The sequence below is a fragment of the Hippocampus guttulatus genome, chromosome 15 (genome assembly GCF_054856545.1).
Source record: "Hippocampus guttulatus isolate MCC_2025c chromosome 15, RoL_Hgut_1.0, whole genome shotgun sequence".
Lineage (NCBI taxonomy): Eukaryota > Metazoa > Chordata > Actinopteri > Syngnathiformes > Syngnathidae > Hippocampus > Hippocampus guttulatus.
The window spans coordinates 15084739-15102576 of NC_141275.1; the positions used below are offsets into that span (position 1 = coordinate 15084739).

General features: G+C 44.7%; 1 protein-coding gene across 1 annotated transcript in view; it reads right to left on the reverse strand.

The window, feature by feature from the left end:
- Positions 1-17571, reverse strand: part of sgcd (sarcoglycan, delta (dystrophin-associated glycoprotein)) — an 84442-nt gene extending 66871 nt beyond the window's left edge. Inside the window, exon 1 of the mRNA XM_086131566.1 lies at positions 17010-17571. The gene's annotated coding sequence lies outside the window, so the exon portion shown is untranslated. The remainder of the gene's footprint in view (positions 1-17009) is intronic.
- Between the last annotated feature and the right edge of the window lie 267 nt (positions 17572-17838).

The window sequence follows — 17838 nt, forward strand, 5'->3', positions numbered from 1 at the left end:
GGCTGCAGCCAACTCGCCGCCGGTCGATGAACCAGTCAAAAGACGCTAACATTTGTGACGCGTCGTCGGTGGGTCACCGCCCCACGCGGCCCCCACTGCAAGCGGACTGTAACGGTCTCTTTATGACTATAGCAAAATCAAATTGAGATCAAATCAAGAATTTGACCCAAACTGTGATTCAACTATACATGATAGAAATTTTTCATTGATTTTTGAATTTCCTCCAGACGGCCCGGGGACACGTTTTCCAGACTTGAATTTATTTATTTTTTATTTTTTAAATAGTTCAAGTCTTACAGGATTAAATCAAAATAATATCCAAATAATACGTTTAAATGTCATGTCAAGGATTAAAACCAGCGCAATGCGTTGATTTGTTTATTTTGCAGGGTCTATCAAGGTTTTCTCGCTCGCCAGTGGAGCCTGGAACGAATTCCCGGCAACAATTCGGAATGGTTATTGCATTATCTGGCTAACAGGCTTAGAGGCCTGATTTCGGTGAAGGGCAGCCAACAGACGCCGGCGCGAAGGTTACCGGAAAATAATAGACGGCAAGGCTCAAATAGAATCTGCGTGTCCTCACGTCCGGTCTGACTTCCTCTAAATAAAAACACACGATGGCCGCGGCAAGGGCGGCAAGGGCGCCGCATCATCCCGTCTGAAAGTCAATTCGGGAGTGGAGAGGATGATGGTGGCGTCAAAATTAAAAGTGCACCGGCAGACTCATCCTGCGACGGATGCGCGCCCTCGGCAACCCGCCCGGATGTTGAGGCTGACGCCGCTTGAGACCGTGACGCGGTGGAAAGAGACGGATAGAGCCAGCGCCTGGCGGGACGCCACAAAATCCAAATATAGAGGAGGAAAAAAAATCTATTTCCACAAAGAGGGGGGGGGGGGGGGGGAATGGCACCCGACAATAATAAAACAGCATTCTTCAAATGAGACGACTTTGACAAATATCGATATCGAATTATACTCTGAAATTATTTCACATTTTTTGACACATTTTTCTTTTTTGTAGGCTCACCTCTCACCTGCAAACGAGTGCAACGTCCTCACTCATTGTCATGCGCGCGACGCGAAAGGTCAAACGCTGCAGATGAGTCCCAGTTAATAGCCAAGCGCAAGTCTATCAGTAGAGTGCAGTCACTTCCGACTAAATAAACATTTTGCATCCCTCACATCATTTGGGAGAAATGTCCAAAGTCGATGAGAAGAAAGTGCAAAAAACAACAAAGGATTTGATTGGAATTCAGCAGGAAATGAGAGAAAAAAAACAACTTGGGGGTTTCCTCTCAATTTATCGAAGCGGCTATTTTTTATTATTTTTTTGTGGATAAAGAAAGTCAAAATGTTTGAGGAGGAGGAGGTTGTAAAAATGTGAGTTGGGGCGGAATGAAGCATCCAAGCAGAAGAATAAGTACTTGGGTTTTTCGCTATGTTGTTAGTCTACATGTGCCGCTGGACCATTTGTGTTCAAATCACCGGGCGCAAACTGCACACAACATGGCCGTAGGTTCCCTTTCGATGGTCACATGTTGGCTTTAAGATAGCGGGCTTTTGAAAGGCAAAGCTATGGTTCAACTACTCTTTGTTTTCTCTTCAGTTTGAAACCGGATCGTGACGTTTTCCGGGTTTACGCATCACGGGCACTCGGAAGTGGAGGCATATTCAAAAAGGCTTTTCTCAGATTTGGATGCACGGGCGGGTGGTCCTTTGGGACAGCAGGCAGGTGAAATAATCCCTTATTTTCCACGTGAGCTCCTTTTTTTTTTTTTTTTTTTTTTTAAACCGGCTAATGCGCGCTACCTGCCAGTAAGAAATAACAAGTGGAACGCCGTCGGATGTCACCGTTAAATCGGCTTAGGGGGAGCTAACACGAGTCGACGTCGGAAGACGCGGACGCAGATTCGGAGCACGCCGGAGACTGCCTGGATCAACTCAAACAAAGGCGTCAAGGGACGTTTAAAAATATCAAATATAACTTTCCCCTTTGTCTTGTAAGGTAAGGTCTTTTTTCTCCCTTTCAAATAAAATCAGTTTTTTTTTTTAAATAGGAAACTAGGACTTCTTTTTCCTGAGATAAAATTTTATTTTATCGAGGAAAAATGTAGGTAAAAAAAATCATTGCAAAATGTTATTAAAGGATGACTTTTCTTTCTTTTTTTTTTCTATCATCAGATTTGACCTTTTTGTAAATTTTTTTATTAAAAGAAATATTGGCACTGTTTTTTTCCACAAAAATGATTTCCTTTCTGAAAAACTAACAAAACTTCTCATTCAATGAGTACTTTTTCCATTTCTTTTATTCTTAGGGTCTTCAATAAAAAAAAAAAGGCTCCTTGAGAAAAAAAGAGAGACTTCATTCTCCTGGCACACATGGGTTTTTTTTTCATTTATATCTTGCTGCTTCCCAGAACAGAGACAACTCTGTTCTGAATATGCAAACCTTGATTTGTTTTTTTCTAATGCAGTATGAATAAGATAGCACGGCATATAAGATAAGATAAGATATCCTTTATTTGTCCCGCAATGGGGAAATTACAATCAGAATTCAGAAGGGAAAAAACGCCGGGTAGGGAGAGGGGGAAAAAAAAGTGCATTTGTAGTTTTCAAGGATGTACTTTCCTTTCATTGTAACAAAAAAAAAAAGTCTGCTTTCATTCACCTTGTGTTGTATTTTCCAAATGAAAGTTCTACCCTCCCCCTTGCGGCAAAGAATTTTGGAGGATTGGGATGACTTGGCTCAGCGACTCAAAAATCGAGTCACGCGATCCTGTTTTCAACCAGTTGCAAAGCAGTTGACCCATGCTGCATGACGTCCTTGTCCTCTCAATTAACCCGCGTGAAGTTCATGTCGGTGAGCGGAATTTTTAAATTCGTGCGGCTCATTTGTCTTAAGTGTGATGATTTAACATGTTGCCATTCTCTGGTTTGCGTGCGCTCCACCATTTTTGGGGCCATTGTAAATTGTATGGCTGCAAATCTTTTTTTTTTTTTCCAGAGATGGTGTTTTTTCCTTTGGTTTAATTTCATTCAAAACACCTTCAAAGATATGAGCATTGCATGATTGATGACAAATAACATTCATTCATATTCAGACTACTTACATTCTGAGTCGAGTGTGAGTGTGGAGTCTGTGAGACGTGAAGCCTGAATTCACGGGCGCGGCCATCTTGGAAATGGGCTTCTTCGTTGCAAAGGTGAATCAGGAAAAGGGCTGAGTGTAAATACTAGACTGCCCCCTATGTGTCAAAATTGGAACTAAACCTTATTTTTGACCAGGATTCATCAGCTATGTCTTATCCGTCTTCATTTCATCGTTAACTTCAAAATGACAAAATAGAGCTCTTGTCAATGGCTCAAATACAACACGAACGAATGTCGATTTTTTTTCTTTCAAATTGAACAAGGAAAGACTTGTCAGGTCTTGAGCTCAAAAAAAAAAATTATAGCCTAAGAGGAAGAAGTAAATGGGTCAAAAAGGTCAATTTAGGAATCCCCACGGTGTTCTTGTAGCCGCCGCCCCTTTTTTCGAATCCTTCCCAAAATTGAATGCATTCTTCTCACGTGAATAAATTAATATATCCGAGGCGGCTTCAGTTATTCGGTTAAAATATGACATTTTAAAGCGGGAGATAACAAGTGTCTGCAGTAATTCGGAGCTAAAATGCAAAACATTTCTCGGGAAGTCAGTGAATACAGTTTGACTAAGTTACGTCCCGCTACGGTCGACCGATAAGACTTATCTCGCTTAGCCGAGCTACTTATGAATGCTAAGTAAGTAGCCCCCGTTCCCCCCCCCCCTCCCCTCCAACTTCATTCAGTCTTCATAAACAAAGAGATGATAAGCACTTTTTTGTTTTTTTAGGGGATTCTAATCTGCTCTGATGCGGAATTCATTAACATGACTTGAACTTTTGGGGGAGGGTTCTTTGAGGGCAAAAGGTTACAAATGGGAGGATATTAATAATAAAAAAAAAAAAAGAAGTGAGCAAGTATTAAGAATGTGGATTGCTGAGAGGAATATTACAATAAAAATGCAGCCATTTTTCTGACAGCGCCCACGTTGCCTTTCTGGCGACAAAAGCGTGGCAACCGCCAAAATTCAATGATCCTACCGTACTAACAATTATTTTTATTCAGGCCTTTTGACTTGCTTGAAATAAAAATTTGATTTGCTGTGCGCTGCCCCACTTGCCCCTGATGCAAGGTGTCTGTTTCTGTTTGTTTTTCCTGACGCAAAAAAAAAAAAAAGAAAAGATGCAAATCGCAACCGTTATCAGCTTACATCAAAGGCCAAGTGGGGCAGTGCCCCACCAGGCCCACCAGATTACAATTTTCATTCGAACAAATAAGCCGTCCGTTTTATTTTCCATTAGTTTGTTTCTTCATCAGTCAAAATTGTTTCAGAAGTCATCTAAAAACATATTCAATTTGTCATAAAAAACAGAATCTCAGCCCGACGATAAACTACAGTACGTCCTTCCGCATCAGTCACCATTGGCCCAAGGTTGAAGGATGAACGAAGACAGCTGGAGAGGTCAGCGGTTAAGGAAGTTAGTGTGAGCAGCCCACTGAGGATCACCCACATGCCCACTCTCGGTCATGTAAAAGGATCAAACGCAGCAGGATTTTTACTGAGGAGGCCAAATTGACCTTGAAAATTTCTTCATAGCGCAGTCAGCCGGACCAAAGGTTAGAAGAAACCGACACCATAAAACATTGGTGCCATGTATGATATTTTCGTTGATCTAATTTTTGACTTGTAGTGACGAGCATTGTCACAATACAATCCAAAACTGGAACGACACTTGAGCCCGGACCTCCCACCAAGGTCGAACCACCCAGTGAAACTGACTGCGTTCCTGTGCTTTTGGTTATAAGACCGTTTTTGATTATGGGAAAGGGCGAAAGGTTCCATCGCGACTCAAATAATAGCATTTGATGAAAAAATTTGCCGAGCAGTGAATTTGTTGAACGTTGGGTTCGCCCGTCCTTACGTTTGCTAATTAGAAGGCTACTTCCTGAATAGAATTTCAAGGTTGTGGGTTTGTTAGTATGCAAGCAGCTTTCTGGTTAGCGCCAGCGGCAAACGTTAGCGGTTGAATCAGAGTGCTCTTTTAATACCACTTGTGGCGACTCTTGACTAAAATCCTTTCAACAACAACAAAAAACCCCAACACCAACAACAACAAGAATGGCTCAGTGTAGCATATGGATCTGTTTGTGACTTTGTTCATTAGCGAGAGACTTCCTGGGTAGTATCTAGTGGCGACCGTTAGCTGTTAGCTAGCTAAAATGTTTGACGTGAAGTAAAAGGAAGTTGTGTATTTAATGGCGTCCCACTTTCTTTTTGACTGAGCATTAAGAAAAACAGAATTATGCCTTGGAAGGAAACAATCTCCACTTCCTGTCGATCCATCAACGCCGTCTGAAGTAAGTCTCGCCCGCCGTCGCGAACGCACGCAACGCCGCTGTCACTCAACCTGACGAGCTGTCGGCCTCTCTCGGGGTTCGTCGGATTGAAGCCGTGGTAACGAGACGCTGTCTTGTCGCTCGCTCGGGGATTTGAAAAAGCGTCTCTGACGGCTTTGCGGCCTGACACGACTCAGGCGGCAAGGTGTCACCAATGTTTATATTAAAAAAAAAAAAATCATATATATTGTATACATTGTGCGCCATTAGAACAGTAACACTGCGCTTGATTATCGGGGGGCAAACTGATTCGATTAAAAAGTATTACAAAACAAAGTTAAATACAACTGAACTCTAACGATTCTTTTTTTTTTTTGTCCAAGTGTCATCGGAGCAACTTTACGATTTCACTTTTACAGTTAAAAATGAATAAATGATGGCGAACTTGTAGGAGTGTGCCGCAAAGAATTTTGACATTTAAAAAAAAAATTTGAATACAAATATGCTTTGCAGTAACTTTGGGGAAATTCCCCAAAAAGTTAGTGGAAATGTATTTTCATTTTTCATAGTTCTCTCGAGAGTAATAACCAATATATTTGACAAATACCTCAAAAATCGAGAAATATTTATAAAAATGAACGCAAAGAAATGTTGCAATACTACAGTAATTAAAAAATATTTTTTAAATATCTTTTGAAGGAAAGGCAGCTTTATTTCTGACGCGCATGTTATACACAAGACAGTCTACTGATTGCACGGCACCATCTTCTGCATAAAAACAAAAAAGTGACTAATCCTGCCCAGGCACAAATATTTAGCCCCCCCGAAATAAAATAAAATACAGCATCCATTTTTCCAGAGTAAATAAAGGATTAAAGGTGAGCAGGATGTGGCATGCGATTCTCCGGCGAGAAGCCAGAGTGCTCGTAAAAAAGAGAATCAGTATTCAACGCGGACGAGAGCAATAAGAGCATACGATAATAGAAGCCGTGCAAATAAATGAGGCGCTCGCCATTCATCGCCGGCGCCGCGCGGCATGCCGATGACGGATTCCGAGCGCGGCGGCGGGCAGGTGCATGCCGGGAAGCGGCGTTGGAGGCCCTCCGGGGAGAAACAAATTACCGCTGAAGGTGCGACTTTCCCCGCCTCCGTCCCGGACCGCATTTTTACAACGCCGTTAAATCATCTGCCGCTGGCTCGCCGCCCGTGATGGAGGGGAAGCTCTTTGCTGCAGATTTAGAGCTCGGGACGGTGCCGAGATGTATATTCACTTGATGGTCATTAGCCCCAAGCCCTGGGATAAGTCTGCCTTTAGCTTTCCTGGTCCCCACAGAATGATAAGGGTTACGAGCTTGGTCGCGCCCCCCTCCTTGAAAGTTCGGAAGAAAATAAATCAATAGATAAATAGAATCAGACCCTGACATTAGTTTCACCAAACAGACACGAAATTCGGGAGTCATGTCAGCAATCAAGCATGAAAAAGTCTCAAGGAATTATGCGCGGAATCGAACGGGAAGTCCGCCATTTTGGTTTGAGGCGGCCATTTTGGAGTGAATTCAAAGCTCGAAAAAACAATCGTCCCGGATGATGCTTTCGAAAATGGACCCAAAACTTGGTCGCCGTGTTTATCCTAACGGGACACACGAAAAAGTGACAAGGACAAGAATAGAACAGAACCTTGGCAATTTGGGCAAAGTTGAGCGCTCGTACTTTACCGCTACGAGTGAATGGGACAAACTGAGGCCCAGTTGCAAGCAGGCATCCTTGATAAAGGGCCACCACGATTTTGGCTATTAGTTTTGCAGGGGCTGTCAAATGTGTGTGGGTGGAGCACGGTTGTCGACGTTTGATGATCGCTTCAAGGATGCGGCCCGAAAAATGAAATGCGAGGGCCCCTTTGTCAGCGCTTGCAGCTTTAATTATGATTGCTCTCTTTATTTATTTTATTCAAGCTCCTCATTAGTCACTAATGCGAGTGGCGACAATTTCGCACAAATGAGCAGCGGTTGCATAATTTGAGGCCGGCGTTGCGGCAGAAAATGAGCGCTGAAAAGATGAATTACCGTAGTTTGTTTTATACTGATGGAAACAACACGAGAATGAACAGATGAATTATCACAGTCGATGGTCCAATCCGATTAAAAATTGCCGCATTACTCTTCGAGAGCATCTACAATGCTCACCGGCATAACTCTTTCATTTCTCGGGGCAATATTTGAAGCCCCACCCATGACTCGAAGGCTCAGCTGGGTGATTCGGTGCCATTTTCAAGCTATAAGATGGCAAAGTCAAAGCCAAAAGGTAAGCAGAGCTGCGTCGTTTGCACTTTTCATACTGTAGCTATGCTCCTGGTCATGGTATCAAAAGCTGCACAAGGTGCCGGCACACCGCGCAGTGGAGGGGGCACGGTGAGCAGTGATTCATCTGATTTGCCCTGGTTAAAGTTAGCTAGCTTGCGAATCAGCTCACTGTCAAAAGCTCCTCAGATGCTTCACAGACTTTTTTTTTTTTTTTCTGAGCCGCCGTATGATAATTGGAAGGCGGCGGCCCGAGGAGCCGCCGGGAGACAGAAAGCAGATTTTTCCAAGACTTGACAGCTGACACAAAAAAAAAAACAAAAAAAAAACAGAAGTCGCAGATGGTTCCAGCAGAACAAGTGGGGGCAACCTATGGCCCCTGGAATTAATCAGTCTGAATCAAATGATAATCATCACAATAATAAACAGACAGTAAATTGTTTCAGCCAAGTCATAGCGCCAATGAATAGTAGCAGCAGTTTGAGCGATCGAGCGATTCAAGCGGCCATTTTGGGCAAATTCAGAGGCTCATACTAGGAATGTATCCAATTGAGCCCCAAAGGAATCTTTTTTGTTGGAGGGGGGGGGGCAGTTTTTGTAAGCGTCCAAATAAGAAACCCTTATTTATCTTTGAGCTGGGTCAATAAATAAACAAAAAGCAAGCGTCTGCTAAGTTTCACCAAGCAACCAAATGTGGCTGTGCATGTCCATCATCATCATCATCATCATCGGCCGGATGGCGAGGAGTGCAAAAAAATGAGCTGAGCTTTGCTGCAAGTGGAGCCCCCGCTAAAGAGAAAACATTGATCTGCTGTAGATATTTGGCTCCATCCGCACGGCACTCCGCCTCGGGTCGTGCGGATTGATATATTCAGCCACTATCGACAGGCCAGCTCGTCTTGGGAAAGAATACAAATGGAAAGCGAGCGCTGAGCTGCGGACACGGATGCCAGGGTGGGCGGTTTGGAGAAACCCTAACAGGCTCCTCCATAATACCGTAGATCAGGAACTTTTTTTTTTGGGTGGTGGTGTTGTTGTGCAATTGAAGATAATGGCAAAGGATTCTCCGGGCAAGCGCCGGTCTGGCCCAACTATGTCGGACTGTTTTGTTTGCTTCGAGTGAATGGGACGCGGTGAGAAAACAAACGCCTCCGTTGTACACATCCCAACTTTCATTTGTCCTCTTTGCGGCGGTGATTAATCCGTTTTTTTGTTTTGTTTTGTTTTCTTCACCGCCTCGCAAATTACCTGAGAAAATCCCCGCCGAAACACAACATGGAATGCTGCTTCATTAGGGACAGCCCATTTTTCGCATTAACAACATGAGAGCATCGCGAGATGCGACGTGAGCTAGCATGCGCGGGTAACGAGCAGACGTAGCATGCGTTCATAAATTCTGAAATGAAAATATGGGAGCATGAACGTATTGTAAACAAGCCCGAGTTCACTCTTTGTTGGGCTTTACGTGCGAATAGCGAGGCTCGGCTTAAGTCATCAAATCGTGGCTTGCGGCTTTTTGCTAAAAGCTTGGAGAGCATCTGAGCGGCGGGCGCCACGAGCGAAATGCGCCACACTGCTTTCTCTGATGTCAGGGAGAAGAATGGAAAGATCCCCCCCCCCCCCCCCCCCCAAAGTGTCTCTTTTGGTCATTTGCTCAATGAGTCCGACTCACAAAAGGGAAAAGCAACAAAGGTGCAGTTTTGGCTCATGTTACATTTTGTCTAATGGCCGACAGGATTAGGTAACCTAACCGTAGAAGCACATCGGGGCCGTCTGATGGTCAATGAAACCATTTCCTGGGCAAATTATGATTTATAATTTGTTTAATGACTGGATAGCTTCAATAGACTGTGAGACATGTTCGAAATAGTCATTCTTGGCTAATATTATGTTTTGTATAAAAGCCAACATGATTATGCAACGTAACCGCAGAAGCACATTGGGGGCCGTCTGATGGTCATTAAAGCTATTTCCTGGCCGAATGATGACTTGTAATTTGTTTAATGGCTGGATAACAACTCTCAAAATCTGATTGATAAAAGTTTCCATGATTTTTTTTTTTTTAATTAGCGCAACCCAACAAAACTTTTTCTGATACTTTTTGAAATTCATCATCAAATTGTAATGTTTCCATTTTTTTTGGGTGACATTGCCAGTTAGCAAATACTCTTTACAACTTTGATTCAACAATTATGAACTCAATGCTAAGTAACGAGTGTAACAGATAAAGAAAATAGCTAATTAGTCCAAATTGGACATTTTCCCAAAGGGGTGGACTCACTTTTGTTGCCAGCGGTTAAGACGTCTGTGCGTGGTGTTACTTGAAGAGGAAATTTACACTTTTATGCGAACTGCACAACTTCACATTGTAGCAAGGTTTCCTTTCTTCAGGGCTGTCCCATTAGAAGATAAAATATTTACAAAAAAATGTGAGGACTGCACTCACAAGATATTACCGAAGAGCAGTTATTCCGTCGTGACCGTTCAATCATTTCCCTGGAAGGCGGGTTCCTCCAGACGGGGAGTTGAACGAGTGCGTATGCTTGTTAAAAGCTTTTATTCGCCATCCTCTCCGCTTCCTCGGACGCACTAAACTCCCTTAATTGGAGTCCAAGACTTTATATCCAGCCCCGCCGCCCTCCTGTCCCTCCCTCGCTCGTTTAATTCCACGTCCTAAAAATCCAATCAGGGGCCTCCGGTCCAAATCAGGTTTTGTGTTTTCATCGGGATTCTTTTTGCTTTTTGCCACCTGGTGCAGGTTACAGGTGCCGGCGGGGTGACCGAAGGCTGCGGCAGCGGGAAGCGAAGGCTCGGGTAGTTTTAATGAGCTCCGGCGGAGTGCTTCCACTTGTTGTTTTTGGAGAGGCCAGCTTGAGCCACTTTGGCTTGGAGGAGCGGCGGATCGAATTCTCGCGCCCGCAAATAATCAAATCCTGCTCGGATTCAGTGATGACGAATGGATTGGGTTTTGTTTTTTTTTTTTGCTTGAGAGTGTCACACTTTTGGTTCCGGGGCTTGGATTGACCTTGTCATGTGAGCATAAAAGCCAGCCTCCCTCAATTTCACTCGTTTGAATCCACTAAGGGAATGCTAAGTGCCAAGCTAACTCGCTCCGTCGCCGCTCTGGTGCGGGAAGTCAAATGAAGAAGACGGTGTTTCGTTCAAACGAAATCCACTTCTGAATGTCGTTCACGATTGTGTTTGCAAATGTGCCAGGAAGTCTATCATCTGGGCTGTCAGGGCCATTTCAGGCTCATTTTGGGTCATTGCTCATGTTGCTCTAAAATGTCAACGACGCAAACTCGACAGAGAGTTGCTGCGAGATGGCGAGGGATTTACATTTTCGGCAGAACTTGGCGTCGGAGTCGGGACGACTCGCCATTGAATGCCAAATTGTCATGTGCTGGGGGGGGGGTCGGGCGGTGAAGGAATTTTTGAGAGCCGGGGGGTAGGGGGGGGGGGGGGGGGTGATGTCGAAAAGGAGAGAGGCTCGCTCACAGCTGCCACCGCAACACTTGCTGACAACCGCAAAAGTCGTTTCGCATCTGCTTGTCAAACCTGCGGGTATATCAAGACAAATACGAGGAGCTCCGAGGTGGCGCATCCGCATATTGGCTCACTCGGAGCGAGGGGAGCCATTGCTAGCGTGGGGACATCATGTCCTAATACAGATTGTACATCCATATGCCATGATTCATCTCGTCCAAAAGTCGACGGATGCATAATTTAAACCGCTTGGCAGGCTCACCCGTGTGCTTCCTGTCGTGTCAAAATGGGACATTAGCAAAAAAAAAAAACCATGACCTTTGCATCCCATTTAATCTCTCCATTTGTTCTCAATTCCCCCTCGTGTGTTTTCCAAACATTGATCCGAGACATCCCTCCGTCACAGCTTATTCCCGTCAGGCTGCTTATTGCTTGGATTAATTGCCTCCTGCTGACTAAACGCCGCGCTCAAACTCTCGGCGCGCGCTCTGCGGTTTGTCAAATTAACCGACTGTGGTGGAGGAAGACGGACGGAGGCCCGAAGAGACTTTGAGAGGGAACCCCATCGATTTTAGATGATGCACGTCCCAAGGTGGCGGCAGATATAAGACCCCCGTGCCAGCCGCAGGCCACATTCGGATGCGCCTTCACGCGGTGTCAAGATGTCTGGTACAAATGTAAAAAAAAAAAAAAAAAACTCAATAAATTGGCATCAATGGGCTCGGAGCAATTGTCCCGCAAACGATACGATTAATTTGGAATGATTTTTGACACGGTGTGTCCAACCTTGGTCGACGACGGTACAAGGTATATTTGACACAAAATGGCTGACAAAGTGGCTGTGGTTGAACGTGATCCACATTTTAACCAAACCTCTTTTGAGTTTCGAGGTGAACGTTGAGCCTAGCGGGTCCTACGAGGCTCAAAAGCCTACGCATGCTAACATGAGCAGACCCTGTTGCTGCTCTGTGGTATTTTGCGTCGCTACTTTCCCGTTACTCCGCTGAATACGTTTTTGATTCAGTGATGCAAGGTTACGGTAGCCCAACTTTTTTTTCGAGATTGCAGCCCTCGCTTTGTCTTGCGGTGTTTGTAGTTACGATGACCAGCTGTCGCGAAGTGCTTACGTCAAGATGCTTATTGCAACACGCAGTTAAAATGTACTGTCAAACTAAACATCAAACAAAAGAATGACATGCTGTGTATCGAAGCCACCCGCATTTAAACAGATGAAAACCCGCAAGCGTTATTGGTTGATGATAGAGAGAAACTTTAGCATTATGTAAAGGGCTGAAAAAAATGAAACGTGGATTATTTTGTAGACCGCCCCACAACTCTATCCCGAAAAGATACCAACAAAGATTTGAACCAGAGAACCGTGCACGGCCAAAATGCGTCAAGCGGCTTGTCTCACTGTCATCTTTTTAGATCACACCAAACCGAGGCGACTTCAGAAAATCAAAAATCCTGCGGTCGTTTGTCAAATCGGCCATCCATCCAGCAGGTCAGTCATGACCATCCGTCATACGGTCAGTGTGACGCCTCGCACGCGCCCGCCGGTCTCTTCAATCCAACGCGGGGGGAGGCGAGTCGACCCTCTTTTGTGAAGCCGGCAGATAGATCAGCGGCAAGCGATCCATTCGGTAAACACGCTAAATGACACCGCTTGAGGGAGAGAGCGCGTCATCCTAAACAAGTCTCTCGAATGACATTTGACTCGCGTATCTGCATGGCAATGATACGCCGGCGTTATTGTGCGCACGCGGAGATGGAAATCAAATCATGAATGAATTTTACAATCCCGGCTCGTTTCATTTTCGCCACAGCTCGGGGGAGGTAGACGAAATCTCCGGGACGACGGCGATATAAATACGCACGCGCACACGCGGGCCGCAAAGACACAATAACAGCCCGTAATGTAGTCGCGCCGAGTGTCTCCCGCGTCTGAAGTGGATGTGCTCCGCGCAAGATGGCGTTATTACAGGGATTTATGTGCACGCGAGCGCAAAATCCACAGGAGAGAAAGTGGATGTGTGAGTTTGCGTGGCGTGGCGGTCTCACAAATGGGATCGAGGACTGAGAGCATGTGGTCCTAGTGAGGGCTTAGCGGTTAAGATTCGGGTTCCATGAAAGGGGTTCAGGACTTTGGGGTCAAAGCAAGGCTTGGATCTGGCGATTAGCCTGTGGGGTTAGCTTTCGAGGAATTTGTGGCGAGTTTCGGGGTTAAGCGCTTGAAATTTGGCTTTGGGTAGTCACGATTTGGATTATTAAGGTTGAGTTGCGGCGGTGCATCCGTCAGACCGGTGGAGTTCTTGGTTCTTCGTTTTTCAGTGTCACTTTAGGAATTAGCGGTTAAGGTGTTGGGTCAGAGCGCTCAGTTCAAAGGTTTCTCGACTTAAATTGAAGAATGAGGGTTGACGATCGAAAGTTAAGGGATTTGTTGTTTTGTTATGAGTGCAAAAAGGACCAATCTTAGCGCCCATTTCCATTGAAAGATCCTCTTCAGTCGACTGCCTGACTGCGTGAAGATAAAAGATTTCCGCCTGATTTGCCAGCGCCACAAACACAAAAAAATGGTGTAATGATCGTTACGATTGGCCTTGTGCCAGCCAAAAATCTCCAGACAAAACACGATGAAAAACACGACGGCTTCTTCAACGACAACAACGATGACAACAACAAAAACATCATTTCTGGCAGCTATTAGCCAAAGTGGTCATTTTTCAACGCCTCGTTCCATATTACTCATTGCGCAAATTGCTCCGCTGGGGAACGGGCTACCCTTAAAGCAACGCCTCCTTGATTTACTTCAATCGATAGCTCATCAGATCATATTCCCCTTTCGACAAACTCATCGGCGCACGTGAGTTGGGAGCGGCAATTGAATAGCGGCTCATGCGTCAACCCCATCGACCACGGAATGGAATTGCGGGGGTCCTCCGACCAACATCACTGCACCAAATTAAAACCTGGCCGTCCTCAATTCCCACTGAAATCTTTTCCAACAATGACAATTTGTCTTCTTTTTAAGAAATGCATCTCATGCGTTTTAGTGTGTAAGAGTGAACACATTTGTGGTGAAAAAAAAAACCAAACCGGCCAGGTGACATCGCAGCTGCAGGGATTGCTAGCACGTAGTGGCTGTACATTTAATGAGCATATTTCACTTGGCGTGTGAGTGTGCTAATGCGGCCACACCCGCTTCTGAAGGGAAGGTACATTTTCGGGTTGCAGGCGTGGCTTGCTAGCCAACTACACATCGGCAATTATCTCCACACATTGTATCATGTATTTAGGAACACATTTCCGAATATAATGAAGGACTAACACGGCTGCTTTGAGTCACTGCTACCAGAATTCTATTTTTTGTAACTGTAACTCGGCACATAAAAGCTCTTTGATTTTAGGCCTTATCACTCAAAATGAAGCGCAGTCACGTTGGACATACCTTCGGCTTCCTGCTTCAATGTAGCTGATCGCATTAGCAAAATAAAGGCTTAGGCGGGAGAAAACACGTTTGTTGGCAGGCAACACAAGCGCCGACGACAGATCCACTGTTTGGACTCGGCCGCCTCGCTGTTTTTGTTTGTTTTTTTTTTTTTCGCCGCCGTGCGTTAAATATTCATGCCAAGCCATTTTTCATTGTTAACGTCCTGGCGTTTGGTTTTACATTCATGCGCTTGTTTTGCTCGTCGCGTATGAGCCGCGTAAGAAGCATCTATAGTGGCACCCTATTATCTTGACTCTAATTCTATGACAAACACTTTATCCGTATATCATGTATAATTCATACGATTCTGTACGTGCGCGGCGCTCTCATACACACTAATGAAACGCTCTCACGTGTTATTGAAACAACCAATGGATGTATTTCAGAGGACTCGAGAACAAGCCCTTGTAGCTGATTCATTAGCTTCCCCAACTAAAGTTAAAAGAAAAAAGAAATTGCTTCACGACTGACACAAAAAAAAAAAATGGGTGGACTTGTTTATCATGACAGGACGCATGAAAAAGTTCAGAGGACGCATGCCAGTTTGGGTGAATTCACAAAACCCCAATTCCAATCCTGATCATTTGAAAATGTTCAACATTCCAAAAAGTGTAATGGTACTCTACAAAAACATAAAAATAAAAAATTGAATCTATGAATCACGCCACTTTTGGGAGGCATCTTGAAAGCCAGTCGAGCAAAGCTTTAATCCAACTGGAAATATTAATAATTTACATTCATTGCAATTCTGCCACATTTGAGTCAGTCCGTTTTTTCTAAAAAGAAAAACTCTTCACACAGAGAAGGAAATAAGTGGACTGACTGCAGACATGACTACAAAACCTCAGTTGCCTGGAAAACCAAAGACCTCGTTCCCATACGCGTTGCGTCTATTTGCCAAAGGCCAAAACAATGCGTCTCATCCCAAAGGACTCGATGTAGACAACACCACACAAACGTCAATGCAAACCGGTGCTGGATGCAAAATAATCCACTTCCTTCCTCTGCTGGTCTCCAATACGAGGTCACTGCAGAAACATCAGATGTCGAATGCAGAAACATTGTGAGTCTCATTCTGTATATGCAGAATCAGCAGTTCAAAATCACGTGCCGGATGCAGAAAATCAAAACCTTTTTAATGCAACAACTGAAACAAAATTCTTCACCCTTGACTTTTACATAACTGGACCGACTACTGGCCAAACCACAAAAACAGGAGAGGTGACTGATGCACAAAAATCAATTTCAACTCAACTTTATCCAGTTAAATTATTTTGACCGACGGTTTAAACAAGACTGCAAAAACCTCAGCCGCTGGATGCATCATGTCAAAACTACTAAACTGTAAAAAACAAACAAACAAACAAAAAAGACCGCCTGCAGACCAGACCCCACAAAAAACCACCAGGTGCCGGGTGAGGAAAAAAAATGATAAAAACAAACATCTCTTTGTACAATGCCAGATTTGAAAAGAAAACTCATCACACTTGACAACTGGACAACTTGACCACCTGCAGGCCAGACCCTGCAAAACCTGCGGTGCTGGATGCAGACAAAAAAAAATCCACTTCTAAACTAAACAACCCCGATTTAAATGCCAAATTTCAACAGAAAACTCTTTACGCTTGACAACTGAAGAACTTGACCACTTGCAGACCAGATCCCACAAAACCTCCGGTGCTGGATGCAGAAAAAGAAATCCTCGTCTAAACTAAACGGCTCTCATTCAAATGCCTAACTGAAAACTCTTCACACTTGGCTGACCAACGTAAAACGACACAAACCTCAGGTGCCGGATGCAGATATATCCCCGGTTAAACCAAACACCTGTTTTTGTAAATGCGGGACTCGAAATGACAAAAACAACTCGACCAACTGTGGAAAAGGCCACAAAAAAACTTGCCTGATGCAGAAAAATGTAAAACAAATAAATAAAATTCACAGTAAAAGCAAACATCTCTTTTTACAATGCCAAATTTTAAACTCCTCACACTTGACCACCTGCAGACCCGCCCCGCAAAACCTCAGGAGCCGGATGCCGAAAAATCCTTTTTCAGCTTCTCCCTGCCCATGTCAGCTGCCTCTCTCTCTCTCGCTGTCGTCTCTCTGTCGAGCAGAGACGACACAGTGATGCTCATTGCTACAAACGCTGAATGATGCATAGCAAGCAGGACGGAGCAAGCCCCAGTCATGACCAATCACACGGTGCATCCAGTGATGGTTCACACGCCTCGAGGTCTAGCCAACTTCCCTTTTTTCGGAAAATCCAGCAGGAGAGTCAAATCGGAGTGACTTTGGAGTGAGTCGAAAAGCCTTACCTCCGAGTCAGATGCCAACAACTGGCTGGTGCGAAGATGCGTATTTGCGTGTTTTTTGTTGTTGTTGTTGTTGTTGTTTTTTGTTTGTCTCGAGTTGACTTGTTGAAAAAGTCCAGGGGGGAGATTCGTTAATTCCCTGACATCCAGTCTTCCTTAAATCTGTCCGCTCTGGGAGTCGAAATATTCCTGGTCAGAACTGAGCATCCCTTCAGTGGCGAGAGCGAAAATCACTGCTGCTCAAATCCCAGCCAAATGTTCCCACTCCGGACGGGCGGCAAAAAGCGTGCCGTTCCGGCAACATCGCTTGAGGTTTTTTTCCCCCCCTTTTTTTTTTCTAAAAAAAGAAAGAAAAGAGCCGCTCCTCGGGTCGCATCTGCTCTTCTTGACAAGTCTGCACCGGGCAGGCAGAGAGTGGAAGAGAGTGTGAATGCATGCCTGCATATATACGTGTGTGTGTGTGTGTGTGTGTGCGTGTATGTGTGTGTGTGTGTGTGTGAGTATGTGTGTGCGTGTGTGTGTGTGTGAGGGGAATCGAGGTGGAGTGCAGCGGGAGGCGGCGAGCGCCAAGTGGATCCGGACAGCGATGTGAGTGGCGAGACGAGGATTTTTTTTTTTTGGGCGAGGAGAACGGGAGAGAGAGAGAGAGAGAGAGAGAGATAGCAAAGGAGGGAGGCAGGCTCAGGCAGTAGCGACGACATTGACAGTGGTGACGATGGAAAACAGTTTGAGCATTTATTCGATATCCGGCTTCGGGTTTATCTGCAAGAACATGTTTTGTCCTCACTAGTAAGACAATTCAATGCACTAGTAGAACAACTAGTGGCAGGCA